General features: G+C 46.8%; 1 long non-coding RNA gene across 1 annotated transcript in view; it reads right to left on the bottom strand.

Moving 5' to 3' along the window:
- The window catches only part of LOC142578024 (uncharacterized), a 28,229-nt gene extending 22,413 nt beyond the window's left edge, over positions 1-5,816 (bottom strand). The window contains exon 1 of the long non-coding RNA XR_012827133.1: positions 5,692-5,816. This is a non-coding gene — a long non-coding RNA (uncharacterized LOC142578024). The remainder of the gene's footprint in view (positions 1-5,691) is intronic.
- Positions 5,817-13,730: the final 7,914 nt, after the last annotated feature.

The following is a 13,730-nucleotide window of genomic DNA, read 5'->3' as shown; positions in this document are numbered from 1 at the left end:
CGTGCAGCAAAACGCAACCCAAGCGCATGTGCCTGGGAGAAATATTACACAGCCGAATCAACATACCTGCAATCTATCCGTAATGCCAAAAGCGATTTTTTCCAAACTGACCTCCCAAAGATTGTAACAAATAACCCGAGGAAGTTCTGGAAAGTACTAAATCCTCAACAGGCTCCGATCATCACACTAGCTAACCCACTTGGCGAGATGACAAGTGACATTGACTGTGCAAATATTTTTAACACCGCTTTCTCATCCGTCTTCACACACAAAACCGATATGCCACTTTCTACCACAACTACCAACCTAAGTTTGCCTATGCCTTGAATCACGTTTTCTGCGCACGGCATTATATGTATTATAGAAAATATCAAGATGTCATCTTCAGCGGGTGCTGATGAAATCACCCCCAAGTTCCTCAAAAATACTGGCCATGCTTCCGCACCGTATCTATCAAAACTTTTTGCACAATCACTTTCCACAGGTAGCATCCCCAGCGATTGGAAGGTGGGGAAGGTTGTTCCGGTCTTCAAATCGGGTAACAAAGAATCACCCCTTAACTACCGCCCCATCTCTTTAACAAGCGTGCCGTGCAAAATCATGGAACATGTCATTTATTCCCACTTAATGAATTTTCTTGACTCTATTAATTTGTTTCATCCTGCTCAACATGGCTTCCGTAAAAACCTATCCTGTGATACACAATTGGCTATTTTCATCCATGACTTGCATATGAACCTTGACTGTAACCTTCAAACTGATGCAATATTCCTGGACTTCGCGAAAGCGTTTGACAAAGTACCCCACCAACGCTTGCTACTAAAACTTTCATGGTTAAACCTTCATCCTAACATTTTACAGTGGATAAGTGAATTCGTTGCTAACCGCACCCAGTATGTTTACGTTAATAATCAAGCCTCTAGTCCTCTTCCCGTAACATCAGGTGTCCCGCAAGGATCAGTCCTTGGCCCGCTATTATTTTTAATATACCATAATGACCTACCAACGCATGTCTCTTGTAACATCCGTATTTTCGCCAACGACTGTGTCATCTATTGCACAATCAATAACACCTCTGATCAGCTCGCCCTCCAGAATGACTTAAACAGCGTACAGAACTGGTGTAACCAATGGCTCATGGAACTAAACCCCTATAAATGTAAACTCGTGTCTTTTAACCGAAAACGGAATCCTCTCCTCTTCTCATATAAAATCTCGCACGCCACGGTAGAATTAACTCACACTTATAAATACCTCGGCGTAACATTGTCCAATGATCTAACCTGGAACGCACAAGTCACAAAAATCATATCATCCGCTAACAGAACCATTGGATTCTTAAAACGTCATCTACGACATGCCCCACAAAACGTAAAACTACTTGCCTACAAATCACTTGTCCGTCCTAAATTAGAATACGTCTCTGCTATTTGGAGCCCTAACCAAAATTATCTAACAATTTTCCTAGAATCAGTACAAAGTCGAGCCACAAGATTCATATATTCATGCTATTCATATAATGTTAGTATATCATCATTAAAAGCAGAGGCAGGTTTAACATCCTTAGCTTGTAGACGTCGTATTACTAGTATGTGCTTGTTTCATAAACTTTATTACATCTCACTTCGTCATCCGCCCTACATCAATCCGCCGGCACGTATCTCCCCCCGCATTGGTCATCCCCTTCAAGTTGCACGGCTTCGTACGCGCACTGCTACTTTCGCATCTTCATTCTTTCCACGCTCAGCCCCGGACTGGAACGGCCTTCCACACGACATCGCCGCAATCATCTGTACATCCAAATTTCTGAATTGTATAACTACTATATTTAACAGCGAATAATTTATGTTCATTACGTGTTTTCTTTGTTTATTATGATTTATACATTTAACCCACCCCTTATGTAAGACCCCCAACCCCGGGGGCCTTTAAGGTAATAAAGTGAAGTGAAGTGAAGTGAAGTGAAGAGTTCCTCTCGTCGTTCCTGCACAATCGCACCCTCAGGGTACGTGTGGGTCGATCGAAGAGCACCCCCCGTCCAGTCGCTGCAGGCGAGCCACAGGGGTCAGTGGTGAGCCCCTTCCTTTTCAACCTGGCCATGGCACGGTTGTCTCCTGCCCTGCCGATAGACCCTCACTTCCCCGTGCAGTCCTCAATCTACGCAGACGACATCGCCCTATGTATGCGGGTACCATTGCAACACATCCGCAAGGCACGTGCGGCCCTACGGAGAGCTCTGGACACTGCGGCTGCCTATTTGTGCAGCATCGGCCTTACCATCTCGGTCAGGAAGACCAAGGCCTTGCTGCTGCATCCCAGAGCAGCAGCCCACCGCTCAGCTGTCCAGCTGTGCTTGGAGGGCGTCCAGATCCCATGGAGCAAGGCAGTCATCAACGTGGGGCTGCGCATTGACCATCAGCTGACCTGGCTGCCAGCTACCAAGGTCGTGTGCGCCCAGACGCTTGGGATCCGCAAGGCGATCTCACAGGTCCTTGCCCGCGGATGGGCGATTATGTCACACGACAGGAGCAAAGGGTTTTGCACCATCTAAGCAGAGGGTACATTCGCTTGAAAAAGCGGGAAATTTAAAACGTAAAGCGATTTATTACAGCTAGAGGTTTGAACGGTAATTGCAGAGCGAGTGTCATTCAACAAAGCAGGTGATGATTCTTTCAGTTAAGCGGGCGATGTCCAAGAGAAGAGGAAGGCAATTATAAGAAGAATGAAGTGTGAACGCCACTCCCTGCTCGAAAGCCAAGTATAATTAGCATGTTTTGAGGGGGTATGTGCTCATCATAAGATCTGCCAGTTCCTTTCACAATGTGTGAGATTTTGATGCATGCAAAAATATAAAATATCAATTGGTATAGAACAGCAGAAGATGTTTCCAAGGCCTAAGGAAGCAAGAATGATTTTATTGTACACAGAAAACATTAAAATAAGTAGAGCGCGCAGTTTTCGCACGCTGACGGCCCTTAAGACAATGAAACAAAACGCGTAAATTGACTGTAGGCTATAGCTTTTCCACATGACCAGAGAAAGAGTGTTGGTTGCGAGTGGAGTCGTATTAAATGCCAAAACACAGAATACGGGTAACCTCAGCAATATCCAGTATGTGAAGATAGAATGCAAAATGCCATAGAATAATGTCAAAGGCCTGCGCGGCACACGCAGCATGGTCAGAGCGTAAGCTGGAGAAGCCGCTCCATAGGAGCTCCATCGTCGGCACCACACACTACTTGGTCTTTGTGGCGAAGTCGCTTCGCGTCGTTTTCACTTAAACGATCTAAACTGTCCACCCTGCATAGACGGTGAGCTTCGGCTTGTCGTGCTCTTTACACAGCGCTCCGCTGTGCCAGACGTTGCCTGGTTGCAGCCGCGCCAATAGATTTACGATTCGTTTTCTTTTTCAGTAGCGGTTAGTAACTTGCGAGGGGGCGCCATTACGTGTAGCGAAGAGTGAAAAAATCTATGTAGGTTATGTGACGCAAATATCACATACCTTGAGCCGTAGTACGATACTGTTGCTGACGATGACGATGACGCTTTAATGGCATACCTTACTGAACAGGGTGCCTGTAAACAGTTACCTAGCCTGCTTGAGTTAGGCAGGTCCAACTACATGCAGCATGTAAGTCCTATATGCAAGTGCTAGATGTCAGGGCACCAGGTGGAATACAACGCAAGTACAATGCAAAATTATCACATATCGACGCTACACATCGCACCTGTCCCATCGCGTGACAAATGGCACAATACGATGCTAATGATGAGGATGGTTACGCGTTATTGGCATTCCCTTTGAAACGGAATAGTAGTGGTCTGCTAGCCTGCTTATTTAAGCAGGTATGCTGTGCATACTCTTCAGTGTACACGTAACGACGCTATGCAGTGTGCACCTCACATCGCTTGAGAAGTGGCATGCTGCAGTGCTAATGAAGATGATGATGTTAAGGAGGATTTATTAGCAGCACCTTTAAAACAAAGCGGCGACGAAATCACGTATCCTGCTTGATTTAATCAGGTATCTCAGACATATTTTCATTGCAGCGGTATTTATATAACTCAATAATCCTCCTTTTCTTCCTCAAGACTTCTCTGTCTACCTCGTGCCGCTACCTATGCAACTGCTACATGGCGTGCCGCTTTGTGTAATACTATGAAACTGCAATGCATATGGCGCACGTATTAACTTAAGGGGCGCGCATCTCACATCATATTCACATCCCATTTGAAATGCGGCGGTGACGTAGTCCGCTAGCCAGATTGACTTACTTAGGTACACAATACCAATTTTTCCCAGCATTTTTCTATACATCTACTTAGCCTTCCTTTTCTTCCTCAAACCTACTCCAGCTACCTTATATGCTATATAGCTACCTGCGCATCTGCTACATAGCTTACCGGCTGGAGCAATATTATGCAAATACAACGCAAAGTGAGCGCGTATTGTTGCTATGCGGCACTCATGTCGCATGGCGTGTCTCCTCGCACGCGAAGACACGTTGATAAGGCTGTTTTCCGCACCAAGCTAGCAAGTTTTGCCGTGGCTCCCGCGCAGCTGACTCCTGCGCAGCAGGCCCGGGTTCGATCCCGGCAGCAACAGGGTATTATTTTTTCTCATTCCGGCCGAAAGTTGCGACGGGCATTGGTGGCGCCAATGGCTATTTGAATGAACTCATCGCAGCTTACCCTGCTGAATAGTAATGCTGGGGAAAATACGGCGCCTGACACGGGTAGGAGCACGACGACATGATCGTAGTTTTCCTTATAATTGGCCGCTTGTATCATAGTTTTCGGTGTGAAGAATCACGGATGGAAATTCCTTATGGGAAAGCTGTATATACCCGAACAGCTTTTAAAGAAAAGCCTCTTTTTTATTGCTATAGCGTTCGATATATTTGTTTAAAGGAAGTTGCCAACTATAGATATCTTGGTTTGCGGATTAATAAAATATAGTAAAAACCTTTCTAGGCCAAAGCATATCTACTCTGTGATGGGTAAATGGCTACAAGCAAGCTTTTCTTCTTGAGGCCCTCTTTGCAGCTTGTCACAGCTGCCCTCCTCCTCTTCGCACAAAAGTCTATCATTTGCCCACTACTAGAATATGCAGTTTTAATTTGTGATTCATGAACTCAGACATAAAATATGAAATTCGATAAAGTTCGAATGAAGGCATTGATGTTAATCTATAATTCGTGTGGCCGAACATAAATTGGTAAGTTATTTAAGCGAAGTGGGTCGTCATCAATTACAGAAAGAAATCTCATCTACCGCTTACAATCTTCCTTTCAATTAGTGCGAGGGCAGTATAACACAGAAAGTTCGAGTGTTTCGATTTACTCCACGGACTATGCAACTCCGCTACATCATTCTTTCACCAATAAGCCATTATGTAGTTGAGATAACTACTTCAAGTATTCTTAGTTCCATAGAACTATAATAGAATGGGACAACTTCAGCAACGACATTGTAACACAGGACAGTGCCATCGTTTCAAAAACGCCTAACTTGAAATTCTTACATTCTTTACACTAATTGTACGCCTAGCTATTTGTTTGTTTGTTTTTGTGAAAACATATGCATCCACCCAACTATGACCTTTACAAGGAATCGTAGTATCAATAAATAAAGAAGTAGTTGGACATCACGTTCTCAAAGGTAAGAAATATTTTAGTTGTTGCTACTTACCTTAGACTTTAAGCGTACTGTTTTATCTTCACACCCGAGGGGTATCTCAGTATAAATACATTTTCCACCCCTGCAAGTGCCGTGTTTATAGTCATTTTCACCATTGTACCCTGATGTTAACACCTGGAAAGAGTATGTTTTCAAACAATTGACCACAAGCTCTTAGTAGTTCAAACACTACTACTATTATGAGGGAAGTTATTTCAGCAGGTCATTAGTCAACTTTGACATATAAGAACAGCGTGCCGCACTCAGCTCATCAACAAGAATTCCGTATTTTTATGAAGTAGCAGTGTTTCGGGATCGCAGAACGTAACCTTATTAATTGATTAGGACCACTGCTTAAGTTGCGTTCACTGCATGCGCTGTTTCCTCTTCGAATACATTTACAAAAGTTTAAGAGCGAAGTGTCACAATCAATAACGTGAATGTCTTTTTCGTACATGCTTGAAAGAACCCCATAGTGGGCGCCATTGGAACTTTTACTTGTACACGGAAAGCTGTACATCGCAGTTAGGGCGTCTTCTAATCAAATAATTTCTTAAAAGGCTTAGTAACAGCAGAGACTGAAAGGTGATCTTTATAATCATTCCGTTCCTTCTATCCCTCCTTCACAATGCTGACCGATGTTGAGGTCGTGTGTCACACGCTAGAAATAAACGGCGCGGTCACGAAGCTGGACTAACCTTTGTCAAGCAATATCTCTCTCTCTCTCTCTCTATCTGTGCTGCAAGAGACGATGGTTGCCCATAAGCTCATTAAAGCCGATGGAAGGTCTTGAGGCTGCAAACATAAACAATTTCCTTCCCGCGGCAGCGTCGCTCGCCCTATGTAACAATAGGTCAAAACAGTAGTTCATCGCAGAGTTGTGTTCTATGATTCTGCAGGGGCCGTTTGTACCGAGATTGAAGTTGTCACATAAAGCAGGCGTCGTACGGGCCTCCGAAGCAGCATACCTTCACCGAGGTTACACAAAACGACTCGGTGAATTGCATTGTAACGATTCTTGAAATCTTCTTTGTACGCATCGGTGTTTACACGAGCACAATGGTGACCTCGGGTATGTAGGGACGCAAAGTCCACGCAAATAGATGGGGAAGTCCTGATGACGCCAAAAAAGAAAAAAGAAGGAAACAATGAATGCAGAGGTTTAATGTTGGCCGTGGACCAGAAAGAAACGCAGACCACTCATTGCATCGTTGAACAGCGTCGTTATAGTCAAATGATACAAAGAGAACAACGACTTCGCAGTTACATGGTTAGGTTGGATATATGTGTACTGTATTTCACTGAGCCTGCGATGCCTTTTGCACGGTGTTGGAGGCTCGCAGAACTTCGCCAAGCGCGCTGCAGAGAACTGCCTTGCCGTGCCCGTTCAAAAGAACATCAGGGGCTGCATGAAACATGTAGGTCGCTTTTTAAAAGTTGGCCCCGGCAGCCACTTCTGGAACACTCCCTCACCGGAGGGAAGCAGTTACGATGAACGGGATCATGTAGTCTACAGCAGTTAAAATGCACCGGTGGCCGGTAGAACGCCGTAAAGGTCAATTCCGATGATAGTGAAGAGTGCTGCTGTACAAGGAAGTTGCAGCGGCAGGTCGCTTGCGGCGTTGATAAAGAGCACACGAGGCGACATTTCCAGCTGGACTGGTGTGAAGACTCGAACAGGAGAATCGGCTGCATATGTGCTCACGGGTTTTAAGGTAACCCAAGTAGCCAGACATCGGTTTGGCCTAATAATTTTGTTAAAATTCAGCACCGAGGAAGCACAGAACGCCGTGAACCTATAAATGATCCACCGGAAGAAAATGGAGCGGCAGGGACCACTGTCGCCTAATTTGAAGAGTTTCAGCTATTTCCGAAGCCTGAGGTTTGGTTTAAATAAAACACCACTGAGATATTCAATGAGGCCGTAGCAATAATAAGCAACGCGCTGGTGACCGGAAACACAAAAGAACGGCTTACTGACAGCTGGAACGAGGAACCAATAGGTAAAACTAACGATGCGACGTCCGTGCGGCCATGTTTACAGTGTACTGCGACGTGATCCAAAGATGGAGGTAGCGGGCAAGTTGTAAAATTATCGGAGTCTTGTTGCTTCGATTCGAGCTTACAAATGACTTCTAAATGGCATGCTTGTAATTTGACGCTCTAGCGACCAAGGTGTACTGTCACGTTTCTGAACATCCTCAAGTAACGTAAGGCATGATGATCGGTAACAACAGTGAAACGTCATCTGTGGGGGGTATGGGTGAAATTTCTGCGCCAAGCATACAAAAGCAAGCTACAGCTGTTTGGTGATAGCTCACTTCTTTTCCACAGAAGCGAAAACGCAGCTTACATATGCCAGGACTTTCTCGAAGGAAGCGCCGTTGCGGAAAAGCAGCAGCGTTGTGCCAATTCCTTGATCATTAATGCCATGATGCAGTAGAATGTGTGCCTTCCTACCAAAATGACAAACGACATCTGGGGATGAGGGCACGCTTCAGTAGAAAAGCAGCTTCGCACAGTTCGCACTGCTGAATGAAGTGGGGACACTTCGAGAGGGGACACTAGGCAAAAACTGGCAATAGCAAACGCGTCACGCCTAGATTAATGCCATATGTTAGCTGACGCAAGCATCGCAAAAGGAAGAATATGTAATAAAATTAGACAACGCTTTATGTTTTTTTTTGTTTCTTTCTCGCTAAACATGAAAAGTTTTGTGTATAAATGAACTTACACTGTAATAACAGTTGCACCCTTTGGGGCGTTTATTAGCCACACAACCATAATCGTCATCTGTCTTGCCCGCATTTCCTTTCTTTAACGCTGCGGGCCGTCGTCATCGACAATCAGTAGACTCCTTTGTATGAAGCATCAAAACAAATAGCTACGTCCAACCTCTGTGCAGTTCTCGCATCGCTAAATGAGGAGCCACTGCTCCTAGATACGCCAATAAGTTTATCCGCCAATTCAGATACACAACACGCCCAACGCAGCAGTTAAAACCGCTCCCTCGAGTCTTCCGCATTCAAACCATTGTCACAGGACGCCTCGATTACGGTAGTGTGTGCAGAATCAGTGACTCATCTTTGTCTTGCCACTCCAAAAGAAGCTTAAGCGGTTAGGAGAACGCAGCGCATAAATTCGCCGCCGGCGTGAGTGTTGCGAACCGCCGCAGTCGTCCCTGTCACTTCACCAACCCACCCGTGAAAGCAAGCAGTCGCATCAGTTGCGCTGTGACCTATGGAGCTTTTATGCTTGGTAGCACAGCATGTGTGGCAGCTCACCTCGGTATTGGTAAATCGCCGTGATCTTAATGATGCGGCCATTTACGATGTCGTCGAAAGCCGTACTACAATGGAACTTTTGTGTCATTTCTTGTAAGGTTGGAGAGTTTCGACCATTACTTCATTGTGGAAAGCTACAAGTTTGGACATTAGTGCTAAAGAAACACGAATGCCCTCTCACTAATTCCATGGTTTTCAGACTGTTTCTCACTGTTCATTCTGGGGTGTCTAAATTCGACACCTCGCATATACCAACTGGAAAGGTGGCAACGTAAGTTCCTTCCACTTTTCGGCAGTCCGGCATCGACCTCTCACGGTGGCGCACATTGCGGCATTGTGTTGTGGCAGTATATCTTCTCCTCCCATGTTCGGACGTCATCATTCTGTCATATTACGCTCGCCCCTACAGTGGTAGCGCTGGTAGCTTGTGCGTAGTATATGTGTCTATGTGGTAGTATAAATATCCAGCGCTAGCATCCATGCCGCCAATGCTGTCGTTGCCGACTAGTCGCGGTGGCGGGATACTTTAGTGCACGGCAGACCACGTGGAGATATCCTGCATCGAGCCTGCGGAGTACCAGATGCATGCCAATTCTGTAGACATTGTTCTTAATTATATATCCGTGCCTCCCCGCCGGCACGGACAGCAGCGACGCCACTGCAGTAACTAGATTTATCATGGTGACTAAGAAGCATGATGGTGTCATGTCCATGTTGTTATGATTGGGGGTTCGATCCCATCGCTCGTGATCCGTTGTCAAGATTCGAGTCGGGCATGAATTAGAAGGTAGCTGGCCCATGCCGTTGTCCAACTTATCCGCGTTGAGGACGTTGATGAAGGGAAGGACTGCTTCTCTTCGAGAACGAGGAATATGGGTTTATTTACAGTATGTATATCAGTCTAACATGACTGCTTGAGAAAGTACATCAGTCTAACATGACTGCTTGAGAGAGTGTGTCCTGAGCAGCCGCACAACAGCGGTTTATAAACACTCGGTCCTCCCCCGATACCCAGGTGACAGAAACAGCCGTCCAAGCACCGTAGGCGAGTTGGCCAGGCACCGTAGGGGAGACGACGAGGCACGTAGGCGAGTTGACGAGGCACCGTAGGGGAGACGACCCGGCGCCGCAGGGGCATTTATTCCCCGAGCTGCAGCGGCGCCCGCCGGCTGCCCATTGTCTGCGCGTGGCTGCCCACGGTCGGCGCGTGGGAAGGGGTCTCAGTAAACGTTCCCGCGGGCTCAGTAAAAATAGTTGGTCCACCGAGCCCTTTTAGTCACAATGGCGACTTCGTCAAACTCGGTTCCAGCGACGGAAAGTCGAGGACGCACGTATTGTTGTTCACACACAGTCGACTTAGTCACGCCGTGGCTAGAGGTTTGCGGCGACGTTCCAGGAAAGTTGCCGCCACTGTCGCAACCGACCGGCAAAACTTGCACTACAGCTGGCCGTTCTTAACAATGTGAACTGGATTGATAGGGTAGCTACAATAATCCAATTCACCTTGGACTCTATCCTAAAGAGATGGGTCGTCTTCGTCGCTTCTGTCGTGTGGTGGACTCAGATCGCTAGCATTCCGCATCAGAAAATTTTGCCGGAAGACCCCTTGTCCACCATTACATGGCGTTCTCCCGGAACCAACCAATGGAACACGTACCTTTGGACGCGACGACATCCAAGCCTCTCTGTATTTACATCTTCTACATCTTTGGGCTGCACGCGTCAAGCAGACCTTGCGTAGGAGCCATATCCAACGTCAACCGCAGCATCGTTAGATCTTCAACACCGTTACAGTGGTGGGTCGGCATCATGAACGGCACCTCGATCAAGGCCGATGGCAGGATTGGTCTGCTTCCCTCAGCCCCTCGTAATCAACTGCGTAATTTTGGAGCGCAATTCAAGCGATGGAACGCAGTCGCCATCCTCCTTATTATGTGGCATAGGCTTTGCTAGCAGCTAGCCAGACTCCTCTCGCCATCGGCTAAAGAGCCACTCGCCCTTCCTGCTTTCCGCATTCCCTCGCCACATTTATTGAGGAAGTGTTCCTCCCAACTGATGCTTGTATGCCACCTACACGTGACGATACTGATGACATCCTAGCGTCTTTTCGACTACCCAATTTCTGGCTGCGTAAACGAAGCGAATCCGCATACTGCGTCAGGACCTGACAGCATTCCTTAACCGCATACAAGAACCGCAAGCAATGTTTTTGAGCTGTTTGTGGAGCATATCAACGTAGCGTGGACTGCACTAGCATGATACAAGATACGTGGTGCCATGTGGAGGTGGTCGCTATTCCGAAGCCATGCAAACCTGGAGACAATGGCGCTCATATGAAGCCCATATTCTCTGCGCAAATTAATGGAGCAAATGCTTGCTACCTGTTCCAAATGGTGGCTCGAGTGATACTCCAGGCACCGCCCTGCATAACTTCGATTCTATCACCAGATGAGAACCTGAAATGGGCTTGGGTACTTTCCTCTGTAGTTCTCGTGAGAGGCTGCTACCGTTGGATTCGAACCATACTGTTGATGGACATCCGCAAAGTTTACAGCCATGTGAGCACTGAAGCAAACGTGGGAATTCTCCACTGGCTGCACCTCCCTGGACGTTCGTCCACGTTCTTCTGCACCTTCCTCCATGTCCAAACATTTCCTGTACGCCTGGATGCTCGGGAAGGAGGATTCCTCACGTCACACCGCGGTGTTCCACAAGTCTGCGTCCTTGCAGAAGGCGGCCCACAATCGCTCTTCTTCCATTGGCTTTACAACTGATGGTAATACCTGACATTTGTTTTCTTATGTATACTGATTACATTACTGTGTGGACTGTCCACCCTGATCTCTGCGGTACTTGAAACCGCCCCAGACGTGCCCCAGAGCATTTTAACGCAATAAAGTGTACAAAAAAAAAACACGTGCTACCACCAAGATTCAATCGCCTGACCTACATATCGCAAGCCTAGTACTAGAGCTCTACGCCACGGATGAGTTTTAATTGCATGGAATTATGAGTAATGTCGTGCGAAAATTATTTACAATCGATTTAGACACACACGAAAAACAAACGCATACATGGTACGCAATATACTGAAAGTTTAGAAATGGGACAAAGACAGGCGCCCAGATGCGAGATCCACTCAAGAGCGGCATCGAAGGTTCCTACCACACTACGCATTTGAGCGGCTTCTTATCGAAAGACAGATGTCGATCATGCGGCTGACATAATGAAATGAGTCTCGATAGCATAAAAATCATATGGTCCATCCATTACTGATTGTTTTTTGAGAGGAAGGAACCGAACATCCTAAGATGTGACAAGAAGTTATTTTTTGATAGTTCTTTGCGAAATGTCTGAAAGATCAAATGCGTCACGACAAAAAATGAAGCAGCTTTCTATTATCTCGGGTTAGTTGCAAGCTGCAATGAGGTCATATTGTCATGAAGTTTTCATGAAGTTTTATTTTGACGGGCAAGGTCTAACTGTGCAGCTGAAACAAAAGTGTTTTCTCTGCTGGCATTATATACATTTTAACGACACGGCAAAGAGCATCTTTACCGAATAGAGACAAACACAGCTCTCAATACATGGGTTCAGGGAAAGGGTTATGTTGCAACATGTTGATTTATAGATAATGTACCCTGACGATATGCAGGTGCAGTTTCAATTGGTACTTACATATCTCACAAAAACATAGTAGATGCGCTTTTGCCCGACAACTAAAATTTAAGGCTTTATCAGAAAGAAGCAGTGTTTTTCCATATTGTTACGTAGGAAGACACCGACGAAAAGCTATTTACAAGTATACTTACAAGGCAATACGCTGCGCTTGGCCAGGAGGCAACAGCCCGCGCTAGCTTCTAATCGTCGTCGTCGTCTTCACACTGCTCGCCTTTCGTGATCGCACATATTGTGTCGTAGCACTACCCCCGGCGGCAAAAGCGCCGTCCCGGAGCGACTAAAGATTGGACTCGGAAACAGTGTAGTAGGCCTTGAGCCTACTGACGTGTACGACATCACTAGGTGCCAGAGGAGAGGACGAGGTTGAACCCACAGGAGCAATTTCGTAAGTCACAGGCGTCACCTGGCGCAGCACGCGGTAGGGCCCCGTGTATCGCGAAAGGAGCTTCTCTGAAAGTCCGACGTGACGAGTGGGCGACCACAGGAGCACGAGCGCACCAGGCGAAAACTGTACGTCACGATGGCGGGCGTTGTACTGGCACTGCTGAGTGGTTTGTGAGGCCGTCAGTCGAGCACGGGCAAGCTGGCGTGCATGGTCGGCGAGGGCGATGGCGTCGGGCGCATACTCGCTTGTTGAGACCGCAGCAGGAGGAAGTGCCGTGTCTAAGGGCAAGGTAGGTTCGCGACCGTACAGTAGATAAAAGGGAGAAAACCCTGCGGTGTCGTGCCGGGAAGAATTGTACGCAAATGTTACGTAAGGAAGGGCAATGTCCCAGTCGTGGTGGTCCGTGGAAACATACTTGGGCAGCATATCGGTAAGAGTACGGTTTAACCGCTCTGTCAGGCCATTGGTTTGAGGATGGTATGAGGTAGTCAGTTTGTGTTGAATGGAGCAGGAACGCACAATGTCAGCGATAACTTTCGAGAGAAAGTTTCGACCACGGTCAGTAAGGAGCTGTCGCGGGGCGCCATGAAGCAAGATAATGTCACGTAAGAGAAAGTCTGCGACGTCAGTGGCTTAACTGGTAGGGAGAGCCCGAGTGATAGCGTATCGGGTGGCGTAATCAGTCGCGACGCATTTGTTCC

Source organism: Dermacentor variabilis, chromosome 4, assembly GCF_050947875.1.
Source record: "Dermacentor variabilis isolate Ectoservices chromosome 4, ASM5094787v1, whole genome shotgun sequence".
Classification (NCBI taxonomy): Eukaryota; Metazoa; Arthropoda; class Arachnida; order Ixodida; family Ixodidae; genus Dermacentor; species Dermacentor variabilis.
Note: the sequence above shows the minus strand (reverse complement) of the source record. Positions and strands in the feature narration are given on the sequence as shown.